Here is a 14,745-nt window from a genome sequence, read left to right as displayed (position 1 = left end):
GACTCCACCATTGCTCCTTCATCTCGAAGCTTCTCCGATGCAAATGGTGTGGTTCAGCAGCCGCTGTCCGAGACCCGTGTGGCTCCTCCCTAGGAGTATTGGGGTGGGGGTCATCCTCAGAAGTTGCAGAGAGGGGCTCGCTGTGCAGCGACTGATCTCTGACGAGCTTGGGGCGCAAACCTAGGATTTCCCAAGACGTGGGGAGGGGGGCAAGGTGAGACAACGCCTGCCTGCGCTTCCCCGGACTCTTAGGGCTGGGGGTAGGTACACAGGAAAAGTTTCCTCGCCCCCCGTTTGGCTTTTTTCCTGACACCTGCCCACTGAGAGAAACGGCCGGTCGGGTGGGACAGCTCAGCAGCAGAAGGCGAGGGGTCCTTGAGGATGAGGCAGAGCGCTGTTAGCGAAACAGCCGCGCAAACGTTGACCCTCCCCAGGCCATCCACGCTGTCGGCCAGTCCCCTAGTCCGGGAAGAGGCTGAGCTTCCCGACACTCTTCCCGTCCCCTTACTCGAAAATCCCCTGGAAAATCTGTTTGCTCTGGGTGTTTGCGCAGCGTCCTGGTCGGGGTGCCAGAGGAGGTGGTGCAGCCGCTGCAATCTCCCCGCTGCCAGGGCATGGAACTGAGCAGCGGCGGCTCGGCTCTCAGTGTCCAGGGCCCTCAGGGGCCCATCTGGGGCCTTGGGGGCCACTTGGCCCGACCCGGACAAGTCGGCGAGTTTGTCCAGAAGCCTTGCGACAAGCTGGGGAGGAAATGGGCTCCCGCCCGTCGGTACAGTGGAGCTGCCGGTGGGGCGACACGAGGAATCTCCCGCGCGGGGTTTGGGGAGGGGCGCCGGGAAGACCCTCAGAAGCCCGCAAAGCTGACGGCCACCCCGCATTCCCCGCGCTGGGCCTTTCCGCTGGCGACTGGGAAGTGGTCGAAACACAGAAACACCCGCTGAACGCACTAGTTTCCCTTGCGAGGTCATCTGTGCCCTCAGAGGGTGGGCAGATAAGGAGAGAGGCTGACTCCCGGACCCCTGCCCCAACCTTGATTGCTGGCCAGCCAGGGTGGAGAGGAGCTCAGGTTCGCCGAAGTGCGAATTGGGTGGCAGGGAGGAGACGCGCGACGCAAGCTCAGGGCGGGAGGTGGGCTCCCCTGACAGCTCCTTGACGCGCCCCCAAGCCCCTCCTGGAAAGCTTCCCATGGGGTTGGCCCTACCGTCCCAACCCCCTGCCTTGGTTCCTCTGAAGGAGCCGCAGGAGAGGCTGGCTCCAAACCCTGGATTTCCAGAGCCTTCTGTTGGGGCCCCTGCCCTCGACCGGGGATACCCAGAGCCCCACGGGGAACCGTGGTGAGAGTCGCTGGTCCGTGCATTTCACGCTATCCTCTTTCAGACAGGATCAGGTCGCGCCCTCGCTCCGCTGTAGAGCAGAAGTCCTCCTGATGTCACCCAGGTCTGGGGCCCCCGGGGGCCTTCAGGGGCCCCAAGAGAGGAGCGCTATTCTCTTGCCCAGAAGTAAGTTCAAGCTTAGAGGAGAGAGGGCCAAGGAGTGGACCCTGGAGAAGTCAGGAACTTTTTAATGGCCATGGCCTGGAGGGTGGGTACCGAGTGTCCGGTCTCTGAACAAGCCTGACCCGCGCCAGTCCAGGGAAATAAACGACTTCTTAAAGGAGCCCTCTCCTGGAATGGGCGCTCACTGCCTCGAGAATGCCACCACCGCCCACGGAGCCCAGCTCTGTGGCTTCCCCGATCAACTGTCCCCAGGTGGATTTTAGGTAGTCGAGGGGGAATTCACCAGTAATGACGACAAATCTGCCGGCTTTTGCGAGAGCTCATTCCTCTTCCTTGTTCTTAGTAGAGGAATTGTCTGACTTCAGCGCTGGCATTTGAGATACTGTATTTTAAGTGGCGGCTTGGGGGAGCTGACCTGTGGAATGGGGGAGGCTGTTCGCGAGCCCTGCACGCCTCCCCCTCCCCCCTGCAGGAAGGGCGGCTTTGTTTCTAAGGACACCCCTCCAACCGCCGCGTTCCCACTCCAATGTTTCTGCTCTTTGTCACCAAAAACGACACACGGGATGGGTTTTCATTTTCGTGATGCGGTCCCCAACACCCCCAGGTCCCACCCCAAGGACCGCGCGGGGCTGAAGCCCAGGGTCAAGGCAGGCCGGCCTGGCAGGGTGCGCTGGCGGAGACACGGGCCAGACGCGCCACGAAGCTGTGGCCCTTTGGCAGGGCCTGGGCACCCCTCGGGGCCACACCGGCGCCTGCACAGCCGCGCCTCCGCATTGCGGCACGCTGGGGTCGCGGGCGCCGAAGCGGACGCATTGGTTACTGCGACGTCTGCTGGCCCATCCCTTGCTGGCGTCAGGCAGCCGCCCCTGGCCGTCCGGGAGAAGCCCACCCGGCCCCCGCCCGGCGCTCAGTAGCGAGGCTCTGCCGGCCTGGAGATCTGCGCCCCCGGGACCATATTTCAAATATGATCTTTGGAGCGGCTTCCACCGCCCGCCGCCGCCACGCGCTCACAACGGCCTCGGCGTTCTGTGTGGTTTTTATTTGGGTTTCGTTTGCCCAAGGCCTAGCCGCGGGTCTCTTCTGCCCCCGAGGTGCGCCCCTCCACGCCCGCCCCTGCGTTTTGCTCTCGGGTGCCCCCGTCGCGCGCCCAAACCCAGCGGGGCCCACACACAGGGCAGATTTCTTCCCATTTCCAACCAAGAGCTAGCTGCTGCAGCAAACCTGAGAATGAAATGAAAATCGCTCGGCGGACCCCGAAGTGGTCGTCAGCCTAAGCGCCACTGCCACCCCGCCCCCACCCGCCTCCCTTGCTCCGGCCTCGCCGCGCGCCAAGGGTTAAGCGCGCGCCCGAGGGGGTGTTTGGCACCGGGCGGGGGGCGCCCCCGCGGGAAGAGGGGGCGTCCAGCTTGGCGGGCTGAGAAGCTGGGCTCGCGCTGGTCGGGTCTCCCCCACCCTGGGGCAGAGGGGCGGGCCCGATCGGAAGGGCCCGGCGCGTCGCCGCCTCCCCTTGCTGGCCCGGAGCCCGGTCTGGCCGCGGCCCGGAACCGCGAGGACGCTGCTCGGAGGCCGCGTCCTGCTTAGCCCGAGCGGGGGAGGGGGCGGAGGCTGGGAGCCGGGGCCGCGCGTCGCCCGCCCGCCAGCCGATCGATCCCCTAGGGGCGGGAGCGCGGCGAGCCCCGCTGAGCACCTGGGAAGGGGGTGGCCATGCAAGACCGAGGGTCGAACCAAGAGGGTGCTCAACGATCCTATGGCCTTGGATGGCGGCCGGTAGGGCCTGCACAGGGGGTGGGTGGTAATGTCTCGGGTGTTCCCCCCAAAGCCCATGTTGTCTGTGTCCGGCCGGTGTTTGGACACTTCCGGAGCGGAGACTGACCGCGGTGCAACTTCGTCCCTCCCTGTCCAGGCCCCTGGCCCGGCCCCACCCCCACCCGTGATGACGAGGTCGTGGGACGTGGTCACTCAGTTCATCCCCTGGCCCCGCCTTCCCCGAATTCTGAAATGTGTGGGTGTCCCGTCCACCCCACCTCCTGAGAGATACCCCAGGTTTGCCCAAGAAGTCCTCCTCCCCAGCTTCTTCCGGAAGGGCGGTTCCTGGGATGGTCCCTGAGGGTTCCTGAGGCATCCCCCGGGCTCTCACCTGCCAGCTCCCAGTGTCCAGGCCCGGCCTGGGCAGGGGCGCAAAGCAGCCTGCACTTGCTGCGCCCTCCCCTAGGGGGCGGGCTCCTCCCGGGCTGGCCCGCGGCTCCGGGCCTGCCCGGGCGGTCCCTGGGGCCTCTCCTGCAGTAGCAAGGAGGTCTGCACGCGGGGCAGAGTTTGGGGGTCTCGCGTCGGCAGCGGGTGGACAGAGAAGCCTGAAAGCCTTGCCTCCTGTACCCGCCCCTCCCCCTCTCTCCTGGCCCGCCACTGTCTTTCCAGCCAGAAACAACCGGCTTCTGAGGGACTTTGAACCTTAGGATCTCCTGCACACTTAGGTCTAAACATATCTCAGATGAGAGTCATTGTTTCCCTGAACGGGCCTCTTGCCCAGCGCCCTTCCTCCCATGGGGGGAGTTGCAGGAAAGGCACACACACATCTTTTTTATTTGAGGTGTTTAAAGGAGCTCTTAGGTCCAGAGCATCACAGAGCCCCTTGTTCTGTTATCAAAGGGCCAACAAGAAGCAAACTGTTACTACAGCGCAGATTTCCCCAGAGAGCAGAGTCAACCTACTGCAGAAATTGACGTCCTGGGAGAGAGCCTAGAACCAAAGGCACCCCCCCTACCAGTCCCGGGAACTGGATTTCCTAAACTGAGACTCAGTGGAAAAGATTAGCTGACTGATAAATATCCTTAAAAGTGCCTGCATGTTTGCCTGCAAGGGTTGCTTCCCTATGGCTGCTACTGAGACTAAAGCCCCAAGAGATATCCAGGAAGGGGGAAAGGGATCCCAAGAACTAGACCTCTGGTGGAGACAATGACCTTGAGAAGGTCAGGAGCTGGGTCAGAGTATGTCTTGAGAGTCTGGATGACATTCTACTTCTTTCTCAGACAGACGTTGGGTGGAGTAAATGTTGTGAGTGTAGCTGAGTGTGCAGTTGATAAGGGACCTGAGTGGGTACATTCAGGAGTGGAACCCACCAGGAGTTATTCCAGGAGGGGCCACTTCTCCATCAGCTCCAAGCTCAGTGCATGGCCCACAATACTTTTAGGTACCCAGAAAAATATCTAACTCCTTTTTCTTTTTGGGTGATCAGTAATAATAGTTTAATGATTTTGAAGGAAAAGAAAATCCATGTTTATTGAAGTAATTTCTTCAAATACAAGAAAGACTAAAACCAAAATTCATCTGTAATTATGTAACCTAAAAATAATTAATAGAAACCACACATTTATTTCTATTTTTGAGTATATATATATATATATATATATATATTTTTTTTTTTTTTTTGCAGTACTGAGGTTTGAACTCAGGGCCAAAACCTTTTTTTTGTGATGGTTTGTTTTGAGATAGGGTTTCTTGAACTGCCCAGGATGGCTTTGAACTGCAATCCTCCTTCTGATCTCTGCCTCCTGAGTAACTAGGATTACAGGCGTGAGCCACCAGTCCCTGGCATTTATTTTGTTTGTTTTGTTTTTTGTGTAAAGCAGGCTCTCTCCCTCTTGAGCCATGTCTCCAATCCTATTTTTGAGTGTTTATCTTCAGCAGAATGTCAAATAATAGCTGCTGAAGGCTCACTTCCTAAAGGGTAATTTATTTATCTAAAATTTGTGGTAGATCAGGCACAGTGATACAAGTCTGTAATCCCAGCTGTTCAGGAGGCTGAGGCAGGGATAGAAAGTTCAAGGCCAGCCTGGGCAATGAAGCAAGACCCTGTATTTGAAAAAAAGAAAGAAAGAGAAAGACAGAAAGGGAAAAAGAAAAAAAGGCTGGGATGTGCCTCAGTGGTAGAGCACTTGCCTAGCATGCAGGAGGCCCTGGGTTCCATCCCCACCACCACAAATCATTGTGATAAGACCTATATAATATAAAAATCCCCATTCTAACCATTGTTTGGTGACATTAGGCACAATGTCAGGCAGCCGTCACCCCCACGCACTTCTCTAGAACATTTCATCTTCCTCACTGAACAGTAAGTCTTCATTCTTCCCTCCCCATGTCCCTGCAACCCCACTCTGCTTTCCCTCTGTGATTTGACTGTCCCGGGGCTCCAATCCATGGAACTGATCCATGGAACTGTACAGTCTTTGTGTGGCCTCTCACTGTGCAAAAGGCCATCAAGGGTCTCCCCTGGTGGCTCACGCATCTGAATGTCCCTCCTTTGGAAGGCTAATATTCCGTTGTTTGTAGATACAATTGCTTTTGCAGCCTGAAACAAAAAATCTTAATGCATTTATCTTTATGCCAATTGCAGTTGAAAAGTGTAATTTTAAAATTTTTAATGGCTTTTTTTGTGGTTGTACTAGGGTTTGAACTCAAGGCCTTACACTTTCTAGGCAGGCGCTCTACCACTTGAGCCACTCCACCAGCCCCAATTACAGTTGTAAAATGTAATTTTCATTTACTTATTTATTTATTTTTAACGGAAGAAAGTATTCTTTAATGCTGAAGTGCTCTGGACCTGTGAAGTTGGAATGCAGCCTGCTTCTGGGGCAGGAGGAAGGGATCAGTGCCAGGGAGATGGGGTGAATTGAGATCACTAGAGCCCTCTCAGGTATGTCTGTTGCTAGCCCTGGACTAATGGCCCTGGGGGCCTGGAGCACACCTGCCTGTGTGGCCTGGTACATCCTCAGGTCACTTCTCTGTCTGTCCAGTGCTACTGCCACAAAAGGGTGTGAGAGCAACAGGAAAGACCAGAAAAGAAGCAGCAGGCCTGCCGCTCTTTCAGAGTTCAATTCTCTGGGCTGTGAACCAGCTCTGGAAGCACAAATGTCTCCCGGATGTCCGTCTGGCCTGTGTCATCGAGTTGATTGCCCTACGATTTGACAGTAATGACTGTAATGGGGTGATTTTGTGTTCTTTGACTCATTCAGATTGGAAGATTCAGAAATGGAACTGAGATCCCCACCCCCCATCTCCTTGCTGGAAACTACTGTTTCCTTTTGATTCAAGGTTCATGGCCAAAGAGTCATACAGAGAAAAGGTCCTTCATTCCTTCAACCTGTAGACATGACTGGATTTCATTTTTCAGCCTGGGGACCAAGAACTAGTATTTAGAAGCTAAGAAGTACGGTCCAGAGTCAGAGCAGTCTTTCTGCAGGTGGCCGTGTGGTAGAGGTCTTTCCTGGAATTCTGAGCAACAGCTGTGCCTGACAAGTACCTGGAGAGGACTGGGGGTTCTCCCTTCCACCTCTGTGATGGGACTTAGCACCTCCTTCTTGGTTTCCCACTTGCACCAAGCCTGCTTCCTGCCTGCTTTCCCCATAGACCTTGACAGACAATAGACAGATGGACACAGAAACCACGCAGTAGGGGTTAAGTGACTGAACTAGGGGTAACAGGGCCGCTCATCATTTCCCTCTAGCTTCTCAGGTGTGTGGAGGGGCACACCTGCCTGCTGACTTTCACACCTGGAGGAGATTAGGAAGAAACACTGTGTTCCCCTTGTCGCCTCGTGTGTCCTAGAGTGTCCGTCCAAGCTCTGGACCACTCTGCTCTTCAGAAAGGGAAGACAGTGTTTGCGGGCTGCCTCTGTGCAGAGCTGTGCACACGCTTTCTGATTCATTAGGCCACTGTCGTTTTTCATGTCGCACATTAGAGGTCTGATTAGCAGCAATACTCAGCAGCTATTTCCCCCTAAACACAGATCCTTGGCCCTACAGAGACCCAGCCCCTAAGAGAAGGCTGGGGCAGCCCCAGCCCCTGCTTAACAAGAACTTTATTGTCAGGTTCCCAGGGCTGGGGGAGGGTGGAGACACAAAAAGGGGCCTCTCACCACAGACTGAAAGTGGAGCTGCGGGTCAGGCAAGGAAGGTCCCCCCACCTTCTGCTAGCGCTTGGCCCTGCCCCTTCGTTGGGGTTGTGCACTGGCTGGGAAGGTCTGCAGATACCCCTTTAAGGCCAGAGCATGGCCGTGAGGAGCTGGCTCCAGGTTGCCAAGGTGAACCTGTCGATAGAGTATTGAACAGGCAGGTCTGGCTGGCCATAATTGAATGCTTCAAGCAGCCCCTTGCATGGCCCAGAGGACCACAGGGTCCTAGCTGGGCTGCAGTATCAGAAAAACTCCCCACCAGGCTCTCTAGTGGAGCCCTCTAGAGCCCCACCCTAAGGGAGGCCTGAGCCTGAAATCAGGAGGGTCCCTCCCGCCTCACTCCCACCCCTGCTCGTGACTTGATGTGACACAGAGAACATCCCAGCTCTCTGGAATCTGTCCATCCTTTATCCACAGGGGGTCCATCCAAGAGGGACCCCCTTGCTGGATTTTTCTCAACCCTCTGTCAGCCGCAAACATATCCATGTGTGTCCACTTTGCAGGGCAAAGTGAACATGAAAACGTGGAGCCCATTGTTCAAAGAGTGTGCACGATTTCAAGATAGAAGAGCAAGAAACCAACGTGGGGACATTCTGGTGGTGCGCTGTGGTTCTGTGTGGTCCCAAACTCATGCAGCAAACCTGTCTCTTCCCTTGGTGGGTAGCAGCAGCTTACTGCCCCATCTCTGTTGGCTCTCTTTGGATGGGACTTGACTCCTGTCTGGTCTCTGCTTCCCTCTGACCCTCTGCCCTCCACCCCCAACAAAACAGCTAGTGGTTGCCCCTGATGTCAGGTGTCCAACCCTAGCCAAGCTGATTAGGCTCATGGGGCAGAGAGAGTGAAGAAGGATCTGGGGAGTAATAGGGACATTTGGAGGTGAGGCCCTGTCAGCCCAGGAGCCTGCCAAGACCACGCATTGTCACCTCCTTCCAGCCATCACCATTCTGCCTTTTCCACTCCACCTGGCAGAGGTAGCAGCTACCAGCCAATTGCCACTAAGACCCTGCTTGTGGTGAGGAGATACCCTGCAACGGGTTCTCTCACCGAAAATCCACGATGTTCCTTGTCTATCTCCCCTGCTGAGCACCATGCCAGGAGATCAGGCTCAGCTCCCTTCTCTGACATGTCCCCAGCATTCAGAACAGAGCCTGGCACACAGTACATGCCCGGAACTTATTGGTCAAATGAATACAGGGTTTGGGTGAGAAGCCCAAGTAGCATATGTGGCTTGCGGTGTTGGAGCTGACTCCTGATGGCTTGCCAGAGTCAATGACTACAGTTGCAGGATTTTGTGAAACAGTTGCTACTATTAGAAATCAAAGCATTTAAATTTGTCATCAAGTAAATTATTACGAACAAAGGTAATAAGAGGCCAAAATTCTTCCCTTCCTATTTTTTACTATTTTTCCTAATTGCCATGTTTCCAAGGTGATTCCCGTCTGTGGTCTCTGTACAGCAGAAAGATGACACAGATGCTCCTCAACTCACAATGGGGTGCTTCTGTCCCCATAAAACCCATCTTAAGATGAAAATGCACTGAATCTCCCTGTCTTGCTTGACATCCCAGCCTAGCCAGCCCCCCTTCAAGTGCTCAGAACATGGTGTTAGCCTACAGTTAGCACAATCACCTAACACAAGGCTTATTTGATAATATGGTGTTGACTGTCTTATGTAACATCATGGCGGCAGAAGCAGAGTGAGAAAGGGACTGGCGACCAGGTGTAACCTACAATGGCACATCCCCTGTGACCTACTTCCTCCAGGGAGGCCCCACCTCCTACAGTTGCCACCACCTTTCAAAATAGTGCCATCAGCTGGGGACTAAGTGTTCCATACATGAGTCTGTGTGGCACATTTCCCGTTCAAACCACAACGCGTGTCCAGTGGTGCTTCGCTGGTAGGTTGAACTTGGCCACAGTGGGTGTTTTCACACCACAGAAATTTGTAAACTAGGGCTTGATTTATCGTCCTGTCAATCATCTAGACTTAAGAACGTGAGAGAGAAGATATGAATGGATGCAGATGAAACAGAAAGATGTGCTGTCTGTCATGTCATGTCATGGTCCTCATCAGATGGACCTTCCAAGATGAAAACACCGTGGCATTACAAACAAATGAAGGCTAACATGTCACTGTTCCATTACCTCAAATGAAATACCAGTGAGCTCTCACATCAGAACTACCTGTGTGTCCAGAGCTTACAAGCACAGGGTGGCTTCTGGTCCAAGAGTTTGGTCAAGCTGGGTGTGGAGGCTCCTGCCTGTAATCCTAGCTACTTGGGAGGCTGAGATTGGGAGGATCGAGGTTTGAGGCCAGCCCAGGCAAATAGTTTGTGAGACTCCATCTCCAAAGTAACCAGGGCAAAATGGACTGGCAGTTTGAACAACCTGCTTTGCAAGCATGAAGCCCTGAGTTGAAACCCCAGTCCCACAAAAAAGGAGTTTGGTCAAAAGCACTCTGTGAGTTGACTGGTTGTACGGCATTTACAATGAAGAGTATTGTACATTGTGTTATTGTTTATGAGTTGTGTGTTACACATTTGAGTGTCTGTAATGTCTTGTAAGAAATGAGCTAATATGTATGTGTGCGTATGTGTTTCTCCCAGAGGACCAGCTGCTGATGCTGAACTCTTACTGGCCCCCCATACAGAGACCAGCCAGAGCATGGGGCTCATTTAATAAAAGAGGACTGAGAAGGCTAATTCTACCCCACGGGCAGCCACCAAGAAGGCATGGAGGTGGGAGAGACCACCCCTACACACAGGGTGGTGATAGTCAGGTCTCGGCAGGTGTGGGGTGAGGTGGGGGCTGAAAGCCATGACGGTTAGGGAGGGTCTGACAGATGGCACAGCCAGACACAGCCAGGTCTGTGCACAGTGACTAGAGGCCTTCAGGACAGTACCCTTTGGTTCCTCCATGTTGGCTGCACCAAGCCCCAGGATGCCAGAGCCCTAGGAGTATCCAAAAGGCAGATGGCACCAAGCTCCTGGACAGGTGCCCAGTGCTGCAGCTCTCTGTCTGTCCTCCAGCTGTTAGGGGACTGTGATCACATCCACTGTCCTGGCCTCTGTGTCTGCTGAACCTGCAGACTGCTCAAAGTCCAGCCCTTCCTCTCCCTCCTCTTGCTCTGTGTGTGTGTGTGTGTGTGTGTGTGTGTGTGTGTGTGTGTGCTCTCCTCTTTTTAGCTTGGTTTTTAAAATGTGTTTGCATACAGTGTGCTTTAGGTTGAGAGGTACACGGAGGGCATCACACAGAAGGTGACATGTGACTTGTCAACTGTATGGTGAGGAAGAGCCAGCCACATAACTATCTGGGAGGGGTGTTCCAGGGAGCTGGGAGAGCAGATGCAGACACAGACTGGATATGCTTGAGGGTCAGAAGGAAGACAGGAGAAAGGGGCTGAGGGAGCAAGCCAGGAAGCCAGGCTAGAGGAGGAGGAAGGCAGCTGCCTGAGCTCCTGTGGCCTGGAATTGGAACTGGATTGTCATTGCTGTGAAAAGCATTTGAGTCTTAAACAGAAAAGTGAGACAGACCCCGGGGCCAGAGCACAGTTGCTGGGCGGTGAAGGAGAGCCTGTAGGATTGGTGCTTGCTGAAGGTAGAGAGTAGCCAGGCTGTTGCCCTAGCTGGTGGTCTTTTCACCTTCACCTGGTCGTTTTTCCAGAAGCGTCAAAAAGTCCCATCTTGGACAGCATGGATCTGATGGCAGAGAGTGGAGCTGAGGGTGGGCTCTGGCAGCAAGACTCCTAGGTTTGCATCCCAGCTGGGTCATTTACTTACTCTGAGACCTGGAGCAGAGTAACCTGGACCTTACTCTGTGACCTGGACCTTACTCTGGCCTCTGTTGACTAATCTCCTTGTGCCTCAGTGTCCCCATGCTGAAAACGAGGCTCATGGAAGAACAGTTGATACCAGGGGTGGGTAACTGGATACACAGGCAGAGCACCAGAACGGCTCTGGGAGGGGTCAGTGTGCATTACAGGGGGTGTTGCTGTTTTTTCTGGTTTTAATTTTCATCTTTAAGATAGGGCAGTGCTCCAGGCAGCCAGACTAGGTCAGAATTCCTGTTCAGACAGCTGGTCAGGCCTCCCTGTAGGTGGTGAGTTCGGGGCCAAGGCCTCCCTGCCTCAAGCCTGTTGGGATGAATTCTGTCTTGGGGCTGCTCTTCACCTTCCCAGCTGGCCCAAGAGGCAAATCTGTGCCTCCCTTGGGAAGCAGATGCTGTATGTCCTGGAGGAGTCTCAGTCTGGGGCTCATGGGGGGTCTGCAGCCCCTAGGGTCATCAGGGCTGCACTGCAATCCCATGGCTGCCCCTCCACCCCTGCCAGCTCTGATGGATGGCCCCCAGGCACAGTGAAGGTTTTTCCTCCTCCTCCCTTCTGCTGGGTCTGTTTCCCTTGGGAGTCCTCAGTGCACAGCAAGCTGCTGGGGGCAGAGGCAGCCCTGAGCAGGCTGAGAGTCACTCTTTTGGGGGCTGCCCTCTCTGAGAAGTGTGGTCCATATTTGTGGTGTCTGTGTCATCTACTTTGGGTCTTCAGCTTATGTGTACAAGGAGAATAATTTAACACCCAGACCAGTGCCAGCCTCAGACCCATGTGGCTGAGGACCCTGTGCACCTGACCTTGACTGGAAGGTGGAGGTGGGGCTGAGAAGGCTGTCCAGGTCAGACAAGGTACCCGTACCTCCTGGGGGCCACTTGCTGGCTCGTGTGGAGGCCCAGGAGTCATGTGTCTGGGATAGCAGTGGAATGGTGAGCCTATAGCTCTTACCTCATTTGAGAGATACATCTTACCCCCACTGACAGAGGGGGAAACTGAGGTTCTAGCTGGTTGTGTCAAGTGGCAGCAGAGCTGGGATGCAAACCAGGGCTGCCCAGCCTGGCGCACGAGTCAGGAGGATATCTCCTCAGGCCCGCGATGAAGCCTCAGGATGCCTGGGCTCATACTGCGGTTTGGAGTGTGTTAACCAGGCACACTTGCCCACTGTCTGCAATTTGAATACATTTTTCTTTAGAAGGTAGATCTGGGGAGAGGTAGTGAAGACTGGGACCTCCAGAAGGCAGCCTGTGTGACATGGGCTTGTGAGGTGTGGGACCGAGCACTGGGTAAACCCACTCCTGTCCTGTCCACAGACCACAGTGTTGAGGGTCTTCATTCTTGTCAGCTCTGTGGGGGACATCAAGGCTCAGAGTCAAATGGGGCGTGAGAAGCAAGTGTTCTGTGAAGATCAGGACAGATGTGAATGTTGGGGAGGCCGTAGGGTACCCTGTAATGGGTTGTATGGTAGCTCCCCGCCCCCTGCCCTTGCAACTGCAGGATGTGGTCTGATTTGAAATCAGATCTTTGTAGGTGTAGCTAAGATGTAGAGGTGAGAGCAGCCTGGATTAGGGTAGGCACAAATCAAAGGATGAGCAGCCACATAAGATGCAGAACAGGGGAAGACACACAGAGACAAGTCCTTCCACGAGGAGACTTAGGCAGAGATGGAGGGGCCCACACAGCCTCAGAGCTCCTACAGCCACCAGGACCTGGGAGAAGTGAGGCCTGATTTGTTCTGGAGCCTCCAGAGGGCAGGAGCAGGCCCTGCTGGGGTGTGATCTTCGATGCCCAACCTCCAGAACCCGGGGTGGAGAGAGGATTTGACCCTGGGGTGTCTGCCACGAGCCTCATTTCTTCTCATCCCTGTGGTACTAGACTGCCTGCCTAGACTGGATCCTGGCACAAAAGTCCAGTGATTTCCTTTCTTCCTTCTTTCCTTCTCTCTTTCTCTGCCTCCTCCTCTTTCTCTTCCTTCTCCTTTTATTATTATTATTATTTTTGTGGTACTGGGTTTGAACTCAGGGCCTCACACTTGCTAGGCAGGCACTCTACTAGTTGAGCCACTCCGCTGTACTTTTTTTTTTTTGAAACAGGATCTCACCATGTAGCCCAGGCTGGTCTCGAACTCAAGATCATCCTGCCTTCACCTCCCGAGGGTCATCATGCCAGGCTTCAGTTGTTTCCTTTTTCTTTTTTCTTTTTCAGTAGTACTGGGGTTTGAACTCAGAGAAGGCACTCTACACTTGATCTGTGCCCCCAGCTCTTTGTTGCTTTAGTTATTTTTGGGTAGAGTCTGAGGTATTTTTGCCAGGGGCCCTCAATTCTATCTGCTGCCTCCCATTATAGGTACATACCACCCTGCCTGGCTTATTGATTGAGAAGGGGGTCTTGTAACTTTTTGCACAGGCTGGCCTCCAACCATGATCCTCCCAATCCTTGGCTCCCAAGTAGCTGGAACTACAGGTATGCACCACCTTGTCTGTCATTAAACTTTTCTTTCTTTCCTTTTTTTTTTTTTGAGTATTTATTTTATTGTTGTGCTGTGTTGGGGATACATTGTAGCATTTACAAAAGTTCTTACAATGTGTCAAAAATATCATACTTAAATTCACCTGGCCACTTCTCTCCTTTATCCCCCCACCCCCATTCCTGGAATAGTTACAACAGGTCTCATTTTTGCATTTACATACATGTGCACACAGTATTTGCATTGTATTCACCCTCCCACCTCCTTTTCCCGCCACCTTCCGCCTGAGCTTTCCTTATTAGCAGAAAGAGAAGGGCCACTCATCTTCTGAGCATCTTCCTAGGGCCAGGTACCATGACAAATCTGTGCCATACCTGTGCAGTCTCCTTTGTTATCTATTTAACAGATGAAGGCCCACGTGGGACATGGCTCTGGCTGGGCACTGAGGTAGGAGGGAGCTCTCAGAGGTGGCTGTTGACCTTGAGGCTGTGGATTGCTTCTTGCATGTGTGGGTCAGGGACCCATAGAATGAGTAGTGACAGTTATGTAAGAAGGGACCTCATTCTGGGAGGAGGCTCGCACAACTTCTGAGGCCGAGAGGTCCCAGGATCCACGGCCCACACGCTGGAGAATCCGGGAAGCCTCTATGCAACTCAACAGTCCCAAGATCTGGAAGGAGGAGCTCCGTGTTCAAATTCAGCAGGTCACAGAAGGTCCACCCATGCCGAGGGGAGGGGGAAGGGACAGGGGGAGTGGAACTTGGCCATCCTCTGCCTCTTGGTTCTACCTTGGACTAGGTGATGCCCTGACTTTGGAGAGGGCGTGCCTTCTTGCTCAGTCCACACATCAAGTGCTAATCTTTTTCTTTCAGAAGTGTCCACACAGACACAGTCAGAAATAATATTTTGCCAGCTCTGTGGGCAGCCCTTAGCCTGGTCAAGCTGACACCTAAAATTAATGGTCACCAAAATGCCCCGGATGTGCCAGCGTAAACAGAACCGTCAGTCTGTAAACAGAAG

This window comes from Castor canadensis, chromosome 11 (genome assembly GCF_047511655.1).
Source record: "Castor canadensis chromosome 11, mCasCan1.hap1v2, whole genome shotgun sequence".
Lineage (NCBI taxonomy): Eukaryota > Metazoa > Chordata > Mammalia > Rodentia > Castoridae > Castor > Castor canadensis.
The sequence above is the reverse complement of the archived record's forward strand: the minus strand, read 5'-3'. Positions refer to the sequence as shown.